This window comes from Apostichopus japonicus, chromosome 20, assembly GCF_037975245.1.
Source record: "Apostichopus japonicus isolate 1M-3 chromosome 20, ASM3797524v1, whole genome shotgun sequence".
In the NCBI taxonomy this organism is placed as follows: domain Eukaryota; kingdom Metazoa; phylum Echinodermata; class Holothuroidea; order Aspidochirotida; family Stichopodidae; genus Apostichopus; species Apostichopus japonicus.
Genome location: NC_092580.1, coordinates 1,762,907 through 1,782,419, shown reverse-complemented (window position 1 = coordinate 1,782,419; position 19,513 = coordinate 1,762,907). Strand labels below are relative to the sequence as shown.

Genomic DNA, 19,513 nt, shown 5'->3' with positions numbered 1-19,513 from the left:
ATGTCAGCAATGACAGTAAGAAAATCATAAGAACAATGGCAATATATTAGAGATTAGCCTATATGAAAAATCAGTTGGGAATCTGAGCATACATAGCTTTGGCAGGCACTTGAGGTATATATAGCACAGCTGCACCAGAACATGTGCAAAAAGACATTGGTAAAATATGTCAGCATTGACAGTAAGAAAATGGGAATATAATAGAGATAGCCTATAATGAGATGGGAATCTGAAAATACATAGTGAGGGAAGAGGAGGGGGGGGGGAAGGATTGGGAAATCTATTCATTCCTTCAAATCGTCTCCTCAAAGGAATATATTTATTTCATTGGCCGTTTACAAGTAATTGCATTTGATCATCATTTTAGAGTGCATTGTGTTTGTTTGTCCTGCATTTGTGTTCCCTTTCTCAAAGGCCTCTCTTCAGTAGTATCTTTCTTGTTCAATAGCTGTATACAATTAATTGCATTTGATTATCACAGTGCATCGCATTTCTGTCTGGCTGTCCTGTTTTTGTTTTCCCTTTCTATTTCTTCTACAGTACCATTTGTTTCTCTCCTCAATGTGCCAGACTCGAAAAGCTCTGATTATTACTACCTCCTCTACCCATTAATAACCTATAACTTTTAATTTATTTTGTTCATACCAAAAAACTTGTAATATATCCTTTATGATATTAATGCATCTGTGATATTTTTTATAGTTTGGTGGAAATAAATTGAATTCGATTGAATTGTACTGCATTTATACTCCAACCGACACATCAAAAAATATATATATAAAAAATATATAAAAAAAAACAACACACAGATGGACCTGTATCAAATGTACATAGCTAAATACATGGGCTTTCAATCAAGGCTAACTTCAATATTGCAGTTGCTATCATAGCATTTATATACTGCACACTTATTACAGAGTGTGCTTATATAGTGTCTGCTTCAATTGATGATTTGGTTTTGACAATGAATTTGGTACCAATTGAACTTGATAAAAAGAGAGTAAGATGACTGAAGTCAGATGATCGATGGATAGTACACATTCGAGTGCATCTCCCTCATTTACAATAAGGTCTAATATTCCAAAACAGGAATCTGCAGTTTGGCAAGCCATTTTAATATTTTCATTTGCTCAAATAGGTTTTATTGGTCTAGAATAGAGATTCTCTATTCTAGACCAATAAAAACAGAATGAGGCTGTGAAAATTGAAAAGGAACAATATCTGTTTATGCTTGAGTGAGTGACTGTAGTGTATAGTGAAGAAACATGCAGCACGGTTGTTTTTATTATTCAGGTACTATTAAAGCAACAATTTCACCAAGGTGGTAAACCAGTCGCTTATGTATCTAACGATAAATATACAAAATAGTTTCTTTGTTTTGATAGAACAGTGAAAATATTTAACTACTGCCAATGAATGAGTGAAAATAAAATTGACTGATTCTTACAATTTCTTCATCCATTTGTCTCCTGCTCATCCCAGCTCAGTCACTGCAAATCTTACCTCTATATTTATGATTTACAATAATTGTTTTATTTACAAATTTCATTGCTGACTGGAATTTACAGTTTTGTTAGCTGTGGATCTCTGAATATTTTATACTGCAGCCATGCATCTGATATAACTTCATATCACCAGCTTTGAATAATTACAGTGCCGATTTCTCTCTCTGTGCGATGGATGATTTGGGTGTTAGGTTAATTTGTTAGTTTGCGAAAATTCAGAATCTGTTTCTACACCATCAATAGTTAATAACTTTGCCCTGCATATGATTTTTAAGACTTTACTTAAATTTACCTTAGAATTTAAACTCGGTGGCATACATATTTAAAGCAGCTGGCCGCATTTCATGACAATCTTTCACCCCGCAATTCCACCTGGTTCACTCACATTACTAGATAATGCATTCATTGTGTATGCCCAACCATAAGAAATATATTACGATCCCCATACAGTGAAATAATATAGTAGTGGCAAATATTCTCAACACCTAATGAAAATTTACAGCTTTTAGCCTCTAAATTTTAAAAGGATAAGTATAAGCTCTAGAAGTTAGCTTGTACAAAGGACACTCTGCTATGAAATTGTGCAGGTTTGTCTACCCTAAGTGTTCAATGTTTGTTTTGAAAATTAACAAACACTCTTCAATCTACAAATATATTGCAGCACTTAGATTTTGACTATTGAGAAATAAAAGGCTATTCGAGGTTCTCTTAAGTTCAATACAGAAGTTGAACTCCCCTAGCTCATCTTGAAATTGACTAGTGTCTATTTAGACGATATTAACCGAAAATGCATTGGACAAGTCATTGTGTGATAAACATTTCTTTAATATGCTCTGACCACCTTTGCATGTATACAAAAACACAAATTATGAAACTGGAAAAAGAGCGGCAATTATTTGATTTTCCTTCTTTCTTTCACATCCAGCAAGAAAAAAAAAAGAGAAAAAGAGAAAGAAAAAAAAAGGTGTGAGTTGTGAATGGTAATACTGTTTTACAAACAACAACGCTTTGCGGGTGAACGCAATCAACTGTAACAGAATATATAGCTTCCGTTAGAAAAGGTATAAAGCTTAAAATTTCTTTGATAGCTTTTCTATATATAACTCTTTGGTACAGCAGGTATACTTCAGCTCTTTGGAGATAAAATAAGAAGAAGATATATTTAAGCTCATCAATTTTCTGTATGCAGCACCATAATGACATTAATTTATCCATACAAAGGCATGTTAATTCTGCCTTGTCTGCTAATTACGAGTCTTTTCTTCCCATGGTTGCCATGAGCAACTGCTAGATTTTGTTCAGTAATTCATCCTTGCCCTTGATTATAATTACAAAATCATGGTAATGTCATTTTTACGATCGACATAAATAAGACACGGATATTTAGAAACTACCGTCATTATGTGAAATCAGAGTCTTAATTCTGCTCCATGTGTATTCAAAAGATTATATATGTTTTCCTTGATATTAATTGTAGGCATTTCATCCATCCAGCCTTCTATTGAAGGGCTGCCTCATGTTAAACTCCCCAGGGAACTAGTTGCATTATCTTTACCCACACTATTGAATACAGTATCTGCATCCCATTTAGTTGATTCTAGAAGATCCTATAGAAAGGAATCGGGTATCATTTCAAGTCTTTTTACTATTTTTTCGTGGTTTGGAATAAAACTGGAATGTAGAGCAATATCATAAAGGTCAACTGTGTGAAAGTATGATAAAGATTGAATTTAAAACAAGGAGGAGCATGCAACAACGGGCAAATTCTTAAGGATGTTTGCTGGTTGTCCCTTGGATCTTTAACATTTGGTTCTCCTAACAGCAAATTTTTGTCCGTGAAAAAAACTATACCAAACTAACAACGAATGATCAATATATGTACACTGTAGGAATATCGTGGATATTCTACTACTTCGGTTTTATTTCAAAGTGACAGTGGACAAAACAAATTTATCATTTTACTTATTTGAGGGTATTTAATTTCAAAGCAGTCTGAATTTGAAGTAAACAACTAATTGTCTGCCGACCTGCTAAGCTGATTTTAGTTGTTCAGACAGAGATTTGGTCACTCAAATAAAAATTTGCCTCGCATGGGTTGTACATCACAAAGGTTGTCAATGATACATGGTGCATGCATGCTTCTGTCATATATTGAAACCAAAAGAGCAATATGTGACCAGCATTAAATGATATATATCAGCAAGTTTGCTGTATTATTTTCCCCTCAGATTCGATTCAACAGGGCCTTTTTATAATACTTGACTAAATTCCCAGAGCAAACAACCTTGCCCTTATCCTCCGCCAGTTTGAAACAATGTCAGATTTTCACCTCACTCCTGACCGAATGCAACCTCTACACCAGCCTTCGATATGCCACAATAGTGATGACACACGGTCATTCATCTCAGTGGTAGTTCATGACTGTTAGTACGTGATAATATCAAACAAAGTAACATTACTCTAGCTTAAGATTTAGGAGCCGAAAAGACAATATTTCTCTCGCCAAAGGCTCTTCTCCGTGTCTGATGAATTGAGCCAAAAGAGGAAAATGCACTCAGTGTGATTTCGCCAGCTCAATCTGAAGTAGGTTAATACTGATGTTTGTCCACAGTTGGCAACGGTCACAACACATTATGCGAAAAACAATCATATATTGTGAAACAGTAGAAACTGTATAGTAACCTGCAGCGATCAATCAGACTAAATGACCCATAGGATTTGGCCCCTTTCTTTATTAGTGGAATTTAAAAAATCTTGTTTTATGGCCAAAATTTGCTGTTTCATGCATAAAGAGATTAGTACTAAATAGAAGAGATGCAATGTAAGTGAATGATGATGTAGGTTGAAACTCTTAAATTAGTCTTATTTGTGGATGATGTTGATGATGATGATTATGCATATTTGAGATTCAGAGAACTTGTCAAACTGAACTTCAAAGAGGAATATATTTCACTTCTTCCATGAGAAGTCTCCGCTAAGTTGGTCTTTGGTCGCACACTGTATGCCATTCTAATTTAAAATATAAGGTTTAGAATTGACACCCCCCATACAGAAAGTCTATTGATACCCCCCATAGAGAAAGTATTATTACATTAGCACTGTGTACATTAGATCAACTGGTGGAAAACAGGAGTTGATCCTTATTTCGACTAACTGCTAGTATGTCACCGAGTGGTTCGATAGAGGAAGGGTGAGGAACAGGATTATTAGTGATGACTGAAAATTTAATGAATGACAAGGGAAAACATTACAAAATTAATGCAATCAGTTAAATTAGTTATCTGTTACAATGTATAATGCTAGGGAGATTATACACATGTGGAATATATGCATTGCCAGTACTTCCAAATTGAATTGCAATCTCCCTGATCAGGAATCCACACTGGTCAAGGGTTTCGTCCACTGATTCATAAGCTCTTGCCCTGGCTCAGACTTAAGCTATTGGTAATATTAATCATTTCACTATGTGTTTGGGAGTCGGGTGAACAGTCCTGAAAGGTATGAACTAGATGTGAAATTAAAATTATACTGAATACGGATGGGTGTTCCCAAACTGGGCAGACGTCATCCACATGCGGCCACACATGTGTAGAAATACAATTTACAAAATTTGAACCTGTTTAACTTAATAATCACTCCACATTGGTGGGTAGAATATATGGCTTATGACAGCAGAGGGGCCTAACAAGGTAGGGAGAGGAGAGGGCACCAGTCTCTGTACAGTTACACATAATAATGATGGTTTCACCGACTGTACTAGTATGGAATCTCCCTATACCCTCCACATGCATGGACATAATATGATATAAAATATTGGCAAATAGTATAAATTGGAGACAGGTAAGAGAGGAGCAAAGTAAATGCCCTGTGTATGTTTTTAAGTTGCCCCCCCCCCCCCATCATCCTCCATTCTTGTCCTTTCCATTACATCCATTCTCATTCAAAGTTATACAGCCCCCTCAGCTCGGCCCTCAGCTTGGCCCCCAGATTGGCCTATAGATTCCTATAGGACAAACTAATGGTAATGTACAAGTGAAGGATAAAATGATATAAACACAGTATTTTTTAGACAGACAGCTAAATCTTGATAAAAAAGCAATAGTGGTGACTAAAACATGATTCATGATGAAAACTAGATTATCAAAGTTAAAGCAGTTGATTGTGTACAGTCACTTATAAAATGTTTTTTATTTTATACAAATTTATATATATTCCTAAAATAATAAGTACAACTGATCAAATTTAATGTAAAAACACCATCCAAATATTTGCCACCAACATCAACCTTCAAATCTGTGACTAACGATTTCTCAAAGTTTAAAATGTCGTCATGCATCCAGACACTTCTTCAAATGTTACTGTCAGTAACTTGCAAGAATTTTTCAACCTACTTTATGATACCAAGTGGAATTTGACTAGAAGAAACGCATTTTATCAAAAATTAACCAAATTCTTTGCAAAAGTCTGCTACCAATTATGTCATGATTAATCACAACGGTAATCAATATGTAACAATTGATTACAATCTTTTTCTGTGAATTGTCAATTTCCTTTTTGAGACAGTAACCTTTAATAACACTTGAAATATTAAAGAAAAAGTGGCTCCAAAATACCGGGAAATTGTGAAAACGAAAAAAATGAGTATACAAATATTTAATTTCTCCCAGGGCATTTCAGGGAAAGTATAAGTCTGGAACTAAACAGTTGAATCATTAATGTGATAAGCTGTAGTAGTTATACACTTGTTCTAGACATGCAACTAATTCCAGCCTGGAAGTAATATTGCAACATAAGAAAGCACTGTCTGAAGAACGAGGAACAAAATGTTGACAGATGGCCAGGATACAGCTATGCATCTACATGTATACAGGGCAATTATTAATAGTGGTGAGTCACAGACACCAATCTGTGAGTGGGGAGCTAGAAATCTAATGCCATGTGCTTCTAGTGGAAATTAACTGTAGTAAACTACAAAAGAAGAGTTAGGGCCTATATCCACAATTGGCTATCATACCTGTACAAATGGATTATAAACTTGCAAACCTTAACCCCCCCCCTCCTCTTCCCCAGAGAGAAAAGAAAACGGAAGTCACAAAGTGACTCTTTACACAGGCACCGTAATACTACGTATGTGACCGTTACATTACATTGGTCACACGACCCATTCTCTGTAATACATGCACTAATCACACACAAAGACCGTGGAAATACTCACTCGGGAAGTTACTAGTGCAAACTTGATACAGCCACCACACCAGAGCAGATGAACAACAGATCCATCAACTAATTTCGCTGGCTTCTTATCAGATTGACGATCTGAAACAACTGCGGTTGCCAGAGACGGGGAAAGATACGACCCAGCGGCACAGTTTTGAGATTCATGAGTTTTAATATCTACAATGAACGAGGACAAAGTCGTCTTTAGCTGAACGTTACTGAATGTTAGGACTGCCTCGGAGGCCAATTATATGTCTCATGGAAATATTTAAAGGTTAAAGTCATCAATGCTACTTTATTAAGAACTTTGAAAAAGGTAAAAGCAGGTTAATTATACCACAACAAAAGGATTTAATCTAAACTTTCTTAATACCCAAAGGAGTGAGCAGAATATGAAAAAAAATCAGCAGTGTATGTGTCGTCACCATGGAAGTAAAGAGGCTTTGACTGAACATTCTATATTAATGAATGGATACCATAAATAAGAATTAGGAACAATCATAGCTGAGAGATCACTATCTAAAGTCAATAATATATCACCAATGAATCGGCAGAGATAATTGTAAAATCCCTTTGGTCATTGACTGGGAGGGAGGATACTATAGGTATAAACATCAGAACTGCATTCAGGTTCGTAGATTTAAAGGGTTATTCCGGCAGAAAATGTTAGTTGCATCACAAATGTGCTCCATCACTACATATAACTATAGATTAAAAAGTTACATTTACAACTTGGAAGATCTAAGTACAGTATGTCTATGTCTAATAGAGTTAGAAATGAAATCAATGGGGTTGTCCATAGAGGGCGCTATCATATCGACCCTTAATGTGTGTGATCTGTACTGTTTGACAATATATTAGTTAAAGTACCATGACCGAGTTAAAGCTCTCACAAGCTGTGAACAGGCCTGTTGAACTTGCAAACGCTGACGCAATGAGTGAGTGACTAGGTCCTAAGTTCCATTTTTGCCGACGTGCACACATGATAATAGAAAACACAAGTTTTACGGTGATTAAAACAGCTTGACTTGAAACTTCAAAAATATGTTTCAAAACATCTCTTGTTCATTAACGATGAAGCAAACTGTATGCACTACACTAGAGATCAAGTCATGGTGCTGCTATAATTTGCAGTCAAAGAGTGCAGCTTGTCAGTAACACGGAAGCATATAGGACCCATATGACGTTGCGATCTGTTGATTTTGTGCATCATGGCTGCATGGACAGCCCCATTGAGATGATTTATGTCACTGTACATATTTATGTGCACATGAATCATCAACAACAGAAAAACTACATCCTTCTGCATTTTGATAAAACAGTACAGGCCTCCTATGTCAAAGCCATGCAAATATTTGACTGCACGGCCATCATATACTTAGAGGAGATATGAACAATATACACACACATAGAATATCACATCAAGCTACTGAAGAACATCTGGCATGAGATAATCACGTGCCATACTTAATGTGGATTTATATATGTATGGATATGTGACCAAAATAAAAAAACAACCTGATCTAAAAACTGTACAAGCAGAAATAATTAGATATTGAGTTGTGTCAAAATTACTTCTTTGAAAGTGTGGCACGGGATTTGACTGCCACTGAAATATCCCTCTACAGAAATGTGCCAAGATGCTGTGTTAAGCATAGGCCAGTTTTCCTCTCTACTTCAGTATTAATAAACCTTTAATTCCATAGGATTCCATGAAATGAACTCCAAAATATTACTGAAAGTAATTAGGTTTTTTCAAAATGTTTTTTTTTCCAAAACCTATGCTGTACCTCTTCCTCCCTTGTGGATCCCTACTCAATATTGTACACACTATAGTTACAGCAGGCAGTTGTTATGGAAACTCCCTGGTTACAGTATACATACCTCAGGCACTAATGTGGGGTTACAAACTGAATATTAACTCACCCATGAAGCTGTAAGGTCTACCATTAAAGCAGCTTTTGGGATTGGTTTTGACAACTTTTTGGGGGATCTCAACACAAACAACAAAAGTTGATCATTCTCTTCATGAGACATGATTGTTTAATTAAATAATGACATGAGAGTTAAAAAAAAAAAAAACCACTGTGCTACAAAATGTGCTGAATGGAATAATATTCTTACAATAAATCCAAGAAAATAAAAAGCTACTTTAAGGGAACAAATTTAAATTTAAATTTAAACCTAGATATGTACCTCTCTACACCCATTCTTGGCACAAAATAAATATTATTTAGTTGTAGGGCAAGAAGTTGGCTATACTGAATGAGGTTCTGCAAAAGGTAAATAATTAATCAAAATAATGTTACTTCAGGGCAAATAATAACTTTAAATGTCTGGCTTTCATGAGTACACAAGATATATAGAATTCTCACATTTTAACACACACCATTTACATTCAGTATGTGTCTCTGACAGAATGCATGTAAGCTGAATGGTAATTATTAAAACACATATCGATTGAGCATCTTGTCAGCACATTAAATTTATTGCAAGGTTGAAGTGTTCCATGACTCACAACAGCATGGAAGCTCTACTGTAAATCACAGATTTGGTTAAGCTTGCCATTGGAATCCAAGATATAGGAGACATGTACCCATTTTCACAAGGTTAAAAAATGTCACCACTTTTGCTTCCAAATGTGCCAGAGAGACAAGCATTAATGGTCTACAACACATATTTCACCATATAAATGTTATCTATTCATTGAGTAGTAAAATGGCTGATTTATTTGCTTTTGATTATTCTAGATTAAAATAAAGACCCAGATATGGCATTTCTTCTCTGTCTTTCAATCCGCAGGCCGTCAGATGGATATACACACACATGTCTGTAAGGCTATTTCTCCTATACCATCCCCAACAGTGTCAAATTACTGTACATATACCAAGCATATATGCAAAATATTAATTATTTCAAGCTAATTTGAATAAGCAGATAAATTGGCCAGTTCAAATCAAGTTTGGATTCATTTGACAGTAAAGTAGGCCTAGGTTATCATGCCCCCTCTAAGCTTTTTCCCTCTTAGCATTTTCCTTATCTGAAGAATTAATCTGCATAATATAACACTTCCCAATGAAAGGTTTGTATGGTAACCTATATACTATAGAAATCACTCCCCCCAAAATCTTTACCTCCATTTTTAGAGAAACCTATATTAATTACATTAGGGTTAACTTAACACAGTCTTATTGCTCATACATAGAGTCACACCTTACAATTTTTTTTAACCTATTTTTTAAAGTAACCAATATTTCGGTACTAGGTAACACTGTGGCATTATTTACACATAAAATATGTAAACCAAAACTATTTTTTATTTCAAATTCATGAGAGAGAGAGGGAAAGAGAGATAAATTGAGGCAGAAGAACACCATCAAGAAAGCTGCCCAGAGCGAACTGACTTATGACAAGGAAAGTATGGCTGAATGAGCCCAAATCAACGTTACTTGCTCGTCCCAGAGCGATACCAATTTTCTGCAAGAGTACGCCAGCTGTTGAATACAAATAATAAATAGCCAGCCTGTGAAGAGAACTTCAGCAATTCCGCTCTGCTGAAGCGAATGCGTCAAGACTCGCAGAATTATCAAGCTACGTGAGGAGGCCAATTTCTTTCAGCCTGGTTTGAAGCAGGTGCAATGATGACAAAAAAATCCAAGGCAAGCCAAGTCAAAAAGAAAAAGCGAGAAAAGAAAATAGGGGAGCGAGATAGATGGGGATTGCATAGGAGTTGTAATGCAGCATCTGCGCAATTAAATATCGATTGTTGGGTGTCGTTGGGAAAATGAACATAGGGAGTGAATATATCAACCAACAAATACTAACAAGTAAACAGTCAGATATTGTAACTTGATATCATTGAGAAATGCTTGTGCATGTTGCTTGATACAGTCATTTCAGAGTAGCCAGTTTAGGAGAAACCTCCTGTGAATTGCTGGTAACGTTCTCCGTGATCGTTTACGAAACGGTAAAGAATCTTAAGAAACTATTAAAGAGGACACCCAGTCATCTGACCGTTTGTCTATATGATTGATAAAAGTAACTGTAATGAACAACTTTCCTAAACAGCTAAGAAACATATATTATTCCATTTGGGAGATATGAAAGATATGATATTCTGTTACACACACAACACTTAAAGACTTGATCAAGCCTAAATATGACATCATTGATTCATTTTTTGCTGCAACTTTTTATCAGTTTTTTTGTTGTATTAATTATCATACTTACTTTCTGTTACATTGGAGATTGATTTTGCAAACGCTGAATCTACTATATTGATGCTCTTAATGGGACCTGATACTGCATTGGTAGTCGTGTCAACACTGTTAATGCTGAATCTACTACATTCATGCTCTTAATGGGACCTGATACTGCATTGGTAGTCGTGTCAACACTGTTAATGCTGAATCTACTACATTCATGCTCTTAATGGGACCTGATACTGCATTGGTAGTCGTGTCAACACTGTTAATGCTGAATCTACTACATTCATGCTCTTAATGGGACCTGATACTGCATTGGTAGTCGTGTCAACACTGTTAATGCTGAATCTACTATATTCATGCTCTTAATGGGACCTGATACTGCATTGGTAGTCGTGTCAACACTGTTAATGCTGAATCTACTACATTCATGCTCTTAATGGGACCTGATACTGCATTGGTAGTCGTGTCAACACTGTTAATGCTGAATCTACTACATTCATGCTCTTAATGGGACCTGATACTGCATTGGTAGTCGTGTCAACACTGTTAATGCTGAATCTACTATATTCATGCTCTTAATGGGACCTGATACTGCATTGGTAGTCGTGTCAACACTGTTAATGCTGAATCTACTATATTCATGCTCTTAATGGGACCTGATACTGCATTGGTAGTCGTGTCAACACTGTTAATGCTGAATCTACTACATTCATGCTCTTAATGGGACCTGATACTGCATTGGTAGTCGTGTCAACACTGTTAATGCTGAATCTACTATATTCATGCTCTTAATGGGACCTGATACTGCATTGGTAGTCGTGTCAACACTGTTAATGCTGAATCTACTATATTCATGCTCTTAATGGGACCTGATACTGCATTGGTAGTCGTGTCAACACTGTTAATGCTGAATCTACTACATTCATGCTCTTAATGGGACCTGATACTGCATTGGTAGTCGTGTCAACACTGTTAATGCTGAATCTACTATATTCATGCTCTTAATGGGACCTGATACTGCATTGGTAGTCGTGTCAACACTGTTAATGCTGAATCTACTATATTCATGCTCTTAATGGGACCTGATACTGCATTGGTAGTCGTGTCAACACTGTTAATGCTGAATCTACTACATTCATGCTCTTAATGGGACCTGATACTGCATTGGTAGTCGTGTCAACACTGTTAACATTCTTAAAAGCAAGAAAAGAAACACAAAGCTATATACTGTAGGAGGATTCAGGATGACATTACAGCCTTACACAAACGCCAGCCGTCAGACACAACTTTTAATCTAGGATTTCTCCCAACCAGAGAAAGGGAGGGGGAGTGGAAGGGGGGTGTTATTCAATAAGATATCTATAATTTTGAAGCTGCAGATGATCATTAGGTTTGTGTCTCCTTTAACTGCACCAAGAATCAAGTTTAGTGGCTATCAGAGGCTTTCATGCAAAAAATAAATTAATCATGTGACACAAAATAAGTTTTCTGTTTTCTCTTGTAGATGCTGATCTGATATGTATCCATTGATGTGAGTATAAAGGATGAGAAAGCCAATGCTACCGGAATAAGTTAACTGCTTACAAAAATTCTTGGTGAATTGAATTGTGGAGTTCAATTTCAGCTAGAATCATATGCATAGAAGCTGAGTATTTCGCACGGTCCAGTTGAATGTTTTATGGACTGTTCATGATCCCTGCAGCCCTTGTAGACAACTTGAGCAATTGTTGGAGCTACATTCAGTTTTGCAATCCAAATGTTTGTAATTCTGAGCTCTTGTTCTATGTGCAACATTCTCATCTTGCATCCATGCAAATAAAACACTCCATGCACTAGTAGGTAGTTAGGTAGAATGCATGCAGTATGTGCATCGTAATACTCCCAACTTTGCCTGTGTGCAGGCTAAGTATCATCTTGCCAATATATGGGTAAATTTGCATTATCAGAAAATATAATAACTCGCTAACCAGGATGAGTCACATGGTAATAAGAAAAATCCCCTACTTTGATTTCTAAGGTACATATTCATTCAAGTGTGAAATTATATCACAACTTTCTGCTTAAATATTGCAAAATACTGCCATATTGTGTTAATACAGAATCTCATTGTTATATCAGAAAAGCTCAGAACTATGCAGACGACATCACAAGAGCCTATTCCTTTTCTTCACTATTATTCCAAATGACTACCAATGTTTCTACCTAGTGTGACAAACATCACTTTAGTTTCTACCTTTCTGATGTAGTTTACTTTTACTTGTGACTTCTGATATAAGATAGACACATGATCCCACAGAAACCAATCAGTATTAAACTCATGCAGTATGTAAAACATATGACAAATCCCTCTTACTCTTAACGAGTCCACAAATACAATATATTATCCACTCATGAAAAAATGTGTTAAAATTGAAGTAATCCCTTTTGACAAAATTGTGTACAAATGGGCTGTCACATTTGTCATGCAAAGGATCCTGCATAAACCAAACAAATACGTCAATCCTTATGGTAAATTGACAACTTGATCTCCTCCCGAGAGCATCATCACAGATGCAAATTCTATTTTAACAAGGCCTGCAAGGATTCCAGGATTATTATAAAATTTTCAGTGATAGAATAAACAACAGTTGAGAATGTTGTTATTATACAATTTATTGATGGAAGCTTATCTCCCAAAAGAGTTATCAAATTTTATAGGGTATTGGTTATGATTTTGTTGATAGTATATGTATTATCCGCAAATCAGTCTTAGCGTAAATATTTCAGCAGCTGGAAGTAGGGAGAAATAAGTGGGGCGTTTTTGTCGCGAATCACTGCATGTTATTAGTTTACAATGTTTCCATTCGAGTGATTAAGTCAAATTGACTCAATGTGAGATTAGCTGTCATGGTTTCTGGATTCAGAAAACAATCAATTTTTTTAGTATCTTGGAGTGTGCTGTACCAAGACTTAACAATTGTGTTTCAAGTCATCCTTTAAAGCCAGTAACTGAATGTGCTACAGCAGGCTGTTGATATGTGATGCAAAAACCAATGCTATTTAAAACAATTCATGTGTCAATGATTATATACTTTAAAGGTGTATGTTCCCCGTTTGATTAAAAAATGTTTTGTTTCTGTCCACAAGTTTAACACAAACTTCTCGCTTCTTCGTTTACCAAAAGTGATTTTAGCTTCACCTTAAGTTCATAAAACACATATATACCTATCTTCTTTGATATGCATGTATAAACACTTTACATTTGATCATTTATTAAAAGAATAGTCCAAAAAGTTTGCTTATTATCATATATCCAAAATATATCCACAAAGTACCCACTTCACCGAAGCCTATGAACATGTCTAATTGACATGGCTGAGAGAGAAATGACATATAAATTTGAAATGTACTGTACCACAGGCCGATTCACTTTGTCCAGACAGCCCAAATTATTTGGCGGGCTTATATTCGCAAGCTGCTCCCACCTTTCTCGCCCCCCCCTCCAAAATAACCTGTTCCTAAGCCATTATAGTGCAACAATATTTCAGACCATTTAACTGCTTAAATTTATAGTATTGTGACTTACTCACGTAGATCGTCGGAGAAGTCAAGTGAAGTTACTGAGAGGGTCGATCACATTAACGGTACTTCAGGTTTAATTTACTCCTTACCTGTGAATATAAGTCAACTCTGCATATATCAAAGAGTTGATAGAAACAAAAGTTTTAATCAGTGTAAGGAGTTTTCAAATGGCACAAATCTTCTTTGGAGTGTTTTCAAGTCTTATTTCAGCATCTATAGATTTGACGGCATTTGTCTCTATGGGAGTTTTGTATAATTATGTAAATTTCTCTTATCCTATTCATTCATCTGAGTATATGGGTTGGTGATGGGGTTGTTTTGCAAATTTCTTATTTTTCTTATTTACTATAAATATGAAACACGGCCTCTGGAGTATTCTTTCAAGATGGTAGAATATTCAGATTTTTCCCAATTGATCACTATCAACGTGACCTTATGCAATCCCCGCAGTTTTCTATCAATGGATTGAAAAAAAAAAATTACAAATTGTTGAGAAACGAGTCAAATTGATGAGCAAATCGAGTCAAATTTGATTAGTTACTACTTAGTTGGTATAACCTATTTGGTGAAGAAACCTAGCAGTCTGTTTGATCAATAGCAATTTTTACTTATTCTGACTAATAACTTTGCAGGTTTTGGTAAACTTAAAGACCAAACAACAGAAATCGCTTTAAATCCTTCATATCCCTCAGGGAGTAGCAATTTTTTGTTTTGCTTATTGGGTTTTTATATTCTTCATCAACCACCTGCCATCAACCACCACCAATCACCTGCAGTGGTTAGCATTTTGCTGATAGTTTTGACATTGTCCTTTACTTAAATATGGCACCTGATCATATCGTTCCCCCATCCCCTCCGCACCCCCCCCGTCCTATTTTTGTACAACATTTTGCTAGTCTACCTCAAAATGCTGAAATATTTACCAGTGGTGAAATATTTACTGGTGGTGTTATATTATCTTCAGTTTCTTTTCCACTATCAGTAGTAAACCTGATATTATTGATATATGCAGAACACTTCATTTTAAATTAATCCCTTGCAATAAAACACCTGAAGCTATTTCATAAGAAGCTCTAAGAGAGAGAAGAGGGTGAAAAATTTACAAATTGTCACTTGAAGATGGATGGAAGCATGTCTCACTGGATGGAGCGCAAAATTTCTCTGACAGCACATCAATAAAACATGCCTTAATATATATATGTGTGTGGGGTGGTTAGCTAGGCTCAAATAGCAAACCCCACAAGACAAATTACTCTCTAAAATATCTCTGGTTGAGCGGTAAACATAACTTTATGTTCCATGTAAAATTAACCTTGTGATAAATAACAGTTAGAGATTTGGGCTACTGTTGAAATAGTCATCACTATGGAACACTTTAATGTTAGTGTAGTAGGAAATTTATATCAAAAAATTTCTTTCTCTATACTAAGAGCTCATTGATTATGTTAATGGAAGACCAACAAATTTCTCTCACATATTGCCAATTACAAGGCTTACTAATTACAATAACTCCTGGAAATTTGGAAGACATATACCTTAAACACAGCAGAGTGGAAAAAGTGGAATGAGGGGAAAGGAGGGAAGGAGGGGGAAGAAGTGGAAAGGAGGGGGAGAAGGGAAAGGAGAGGGGAATGGAGGGAAGGGGGGGAAGGACGGTGAGGAGGGGGAAGGAGGGGAACAAAGGGGAAGGAGGGGGAATGGAGGAAAAGGGGGAAGAAGGGGGAGGAGGGGAAGGAGGGAGAGGAAGGAGGGGAAGGGAGGGGAAGGAAGGAAGGAGGGGAAAGGAGGGGAACGAAGGGGAAGGAGGGGGAAGAGGGGGATGGAGGGGAAGGGAGAAGGAGCCTGGGGAAGCAAGGGGAAGAGGGGAAAGGAGGGGGAGAAAGGGAAGGTTGGAAAAGGTAACAAAATGTTTGATGCTGAAACCCATAAACAATGTAGGTCACTATTATAAAAACATGATTATTCAAGTTTCCTTTCAAACAATGCAGTTAAAGTCAAACATATTCCATATTGTCAGAGGCCAAGGCAAATTAGTGAAATATTTGTCTGGGAAACAAAATGTTGAGGATCGAATCAAGTTCATTATTTACTTACTTATTAAACTGCTTCATTTGATGAAAAAAAAACCTAGTTAACTGAATTAAACCAGCAAGATGAATGTGGATGCTAAAACATCTGTTCTTAACTTTGGAATGGTAGATTTTGAAGGAAGAGGTCCTGTGCTACTGTATGATTGCCAGATGGATCAGAGAGGGCACTGTGCTAAAATGTTACCAGTTTTTGTAACCTTCATAGATTGGAGTGAGTGCATAGGTATAAGAGATAGGTAAGTTTGGAAAACAAGTTACCAACTAAACAAGAAAGGACTGCTTCAAGTTGTAGCAGATTTAGTGACAGTTCCCTGCTCAAAGATTATTTACCTCAAGGGTTCTGCATGATCAATAGGATAAACTGTGTATTCATGATATTCTTTAAATATCAATTTCTCTAAAGGAATTTTTAAGGGGCAGTCTCTCTCTGGGTATATGAAAAAAACTCCATAATTTTGTCATCTCCACAGTCCTAGTTTGGGGATTTTTCATCCTATGATTCAGGAGAAGCGAATTTTTAAACCTCGCGCCAACTTTACTAAAACATTTTGAACAGTGGAGAACGATAAGCGCTGTGACGTCATCGCAGCACTTCGTTTCGGGGGCTGCAGGGACGCTATCATTAGCAAGCTACACTGTAGCGAGGAAAATTCAAATTTCTGAAAGTAAAATAGCGATTTAGATTGAAATTTTTTGGTGAAGTTGCAAGTTAGCAATCTTTTGAAGGGTTCAAATGTTCAAGAATTCCCTAACCTGGTTTTCTCCATAATATGTTGTTCAGATATTTGTTCTTTGCGCGATATTTTGAATCACGGCCATACGCAAAGTCTGTACTCATTCCTGTGTATTGTATCAAGGCAAAGCTTAATTAGAGTGAGATCGGATCGGTTCTGACCAATGTGCCACACTGACGTTACGTCTCAACGTAAGTCAGTGTTAGATTCAGTTTTTTTGGCAGGACAGCCAACATTTGAAGCACTCTATCACGGAAACTCAAATTCATCACAGGGCAAGGCATTGTACGATACACTAAAATGATATGACCGAAAGGACTGGATCCCATTTTCACTAAACAATTCCTTTAATGCCTATTGCAAGTGAGAAAACTGCACGTCTTTAAGAAAAATTTGTTCTTAACGTATTTCAAAAAAAGAAAATCAGATTACGAGCTGGTTTTGTTTTCTAAAATCCAACCATTAAGAATTCTTGTCATTAGAAGGAAGGACCAGAGAAGACTGCTTCTTTTAAGGCACACAGTAATATTATCATTATGGTCAACTAAGTTAATTAATTCTTGCATATTAGTGTTAATTACACTTTTCCGATAGTAACAATGTTAGGAAACCTCCGGAAACCACCTAGGGAACCATCCGAACCAGGATATTAACTGTCATAGTTTGCCCAAAAAATGAAGGAAAAAAAGGAAAGGGAAAACATATTAAAACAACAAAAAATGTTAAAAAAGGAAACATCAGTTCAGTAGGTTGTTTTTCTGATCCTTTCATTGTACCCTTTTGTGCCAGGGGTTCTTCTTATTCATCCACTTTGTGATCAATAGCAGGCAATCACTAGTAAACATGTTTGTTGGAAATTCAGAGTTTTCTCGTGTGCCTATTTAGTACCATAAGTGACCTTGTAGCAAACAGGTTTGATGTCATACATATATTATTCTCTTGTCTTGAGTGAATCTGATAAGAAAGTGAAACACAATCTTCGCCTAGAATCACACCGGTTGGTTGCTCAAATCTGTAAACTCCTCCGTAATGATCCTCGCTCTGACCTTAAAACCCTGCCTCTCAGGTATTAAAAGCTATCGAATAGAACAGTAGTTTATACATTCAATACATAATATGAAAGCATTCCCACTGACCAATCAAAAGTTGCCACATAAGTGGCAGCCATCTCTCTCTATCGGTTTCTATTTTGATTTAAACTTTTGAAAATGAGGCCAATATTTTCTTTGCAAACAATGCCTTGATAAATCAACACAACCCAGTGCCTGGATATCAATCTCTGTGTACACCAAAGCACCATGCCAGTATTTACAGATCTAATAAAAGTCACAATAAATATGTGGCACCTAATTCTGTGTTTAATGGAAACCCTTCAGAAACTGACGTTACGATCTTGGAACTTTGGTAGAGGGTTTCATATTTGCACAAGTAATCAATACGATCATGAAGAGAATAAATCCTGACAGCTTTTAATTTGGTGGTTGCAGCTCAAGTCATTGACCATACATGAACATATGAGATACAGCCTCTGACAGATCTCTACAAAAAGAAGGAACAAGCTGTTTAAAGCTAAAATTGGTTTCAAATGATTTCATAACTGGAGCCCTAATATCTTTTAGGTCTGATCCTGATCTGAAACCAAAGGTAGATTCCAAGAATCTAAAACTTAAAGGGTGTGAAGACTCGCGCGAAAAGGAACGTCAAATGTCGGTAATTTGACCTAGTTCAAATGAGGTGTAATAGAAGTGTTAAACACCACCATCGATCCCAGAAAATACACACACAGCTTGCTACCGTTGGAAATTAGACACTAGTGTAGTCAGCTGGGGTCAATATACAAACGATACAGCGATGGACATCTCAAGTCCAGCTAAAGATAACAAGGTATCACGTTTCATTACTGTCTGCATTTTGTAGCAACACGAACAAACGTCACTTGCAAGCAACAGAAAGTTAACTTTTTCAGATGGCCGCACACGGTTTGGGGCGAGTCTTCAATGCCTAAGCGTTTCTGGGACAATTTCAAACTGCAGTTGGAGCTATTGCTAACTTTGGCCGAATGCCAATGATCATTTAAAACATCTTTACTCATCTCTTGGGAAAACCTTTTTATGAAAGTTGTTACGGCATTAAAATATGAAATTCTGGTTGACCTAAATTTGTTCTTCTAACATACCAAATTGATAGTATACCACAAT

General features: G+C 36.3%; 1 protein-coding gene across 4 annotated transcripts in view; it reads right to left on the bottom strand.

Moving 5' to 3' along the window:
• Positions 1 to 19,513, bottom strand: part of LOC139961031 (uncharacterized) — a 181,979-nt gene that overhangs the window by 148,641 nt on the left and 13,825 nt on the right. Inside the window, exon 1 of one of the 4 annotated variants that reach the window (XM_071959845.1) lies at positions 14,500 to 14,563. The exons of the other annotated variants lie outside the window; for them this stretch is intronic. The gene's annotated coding sequence lies outside the window, so the exon portion shown is untranslated. Of the gene's footprint in view, positions 1 to 14,499; positions 14,564 to 19,513 lie in introns of those variants that run through there. 4 annotated transcript variants of the gene reach the window in all.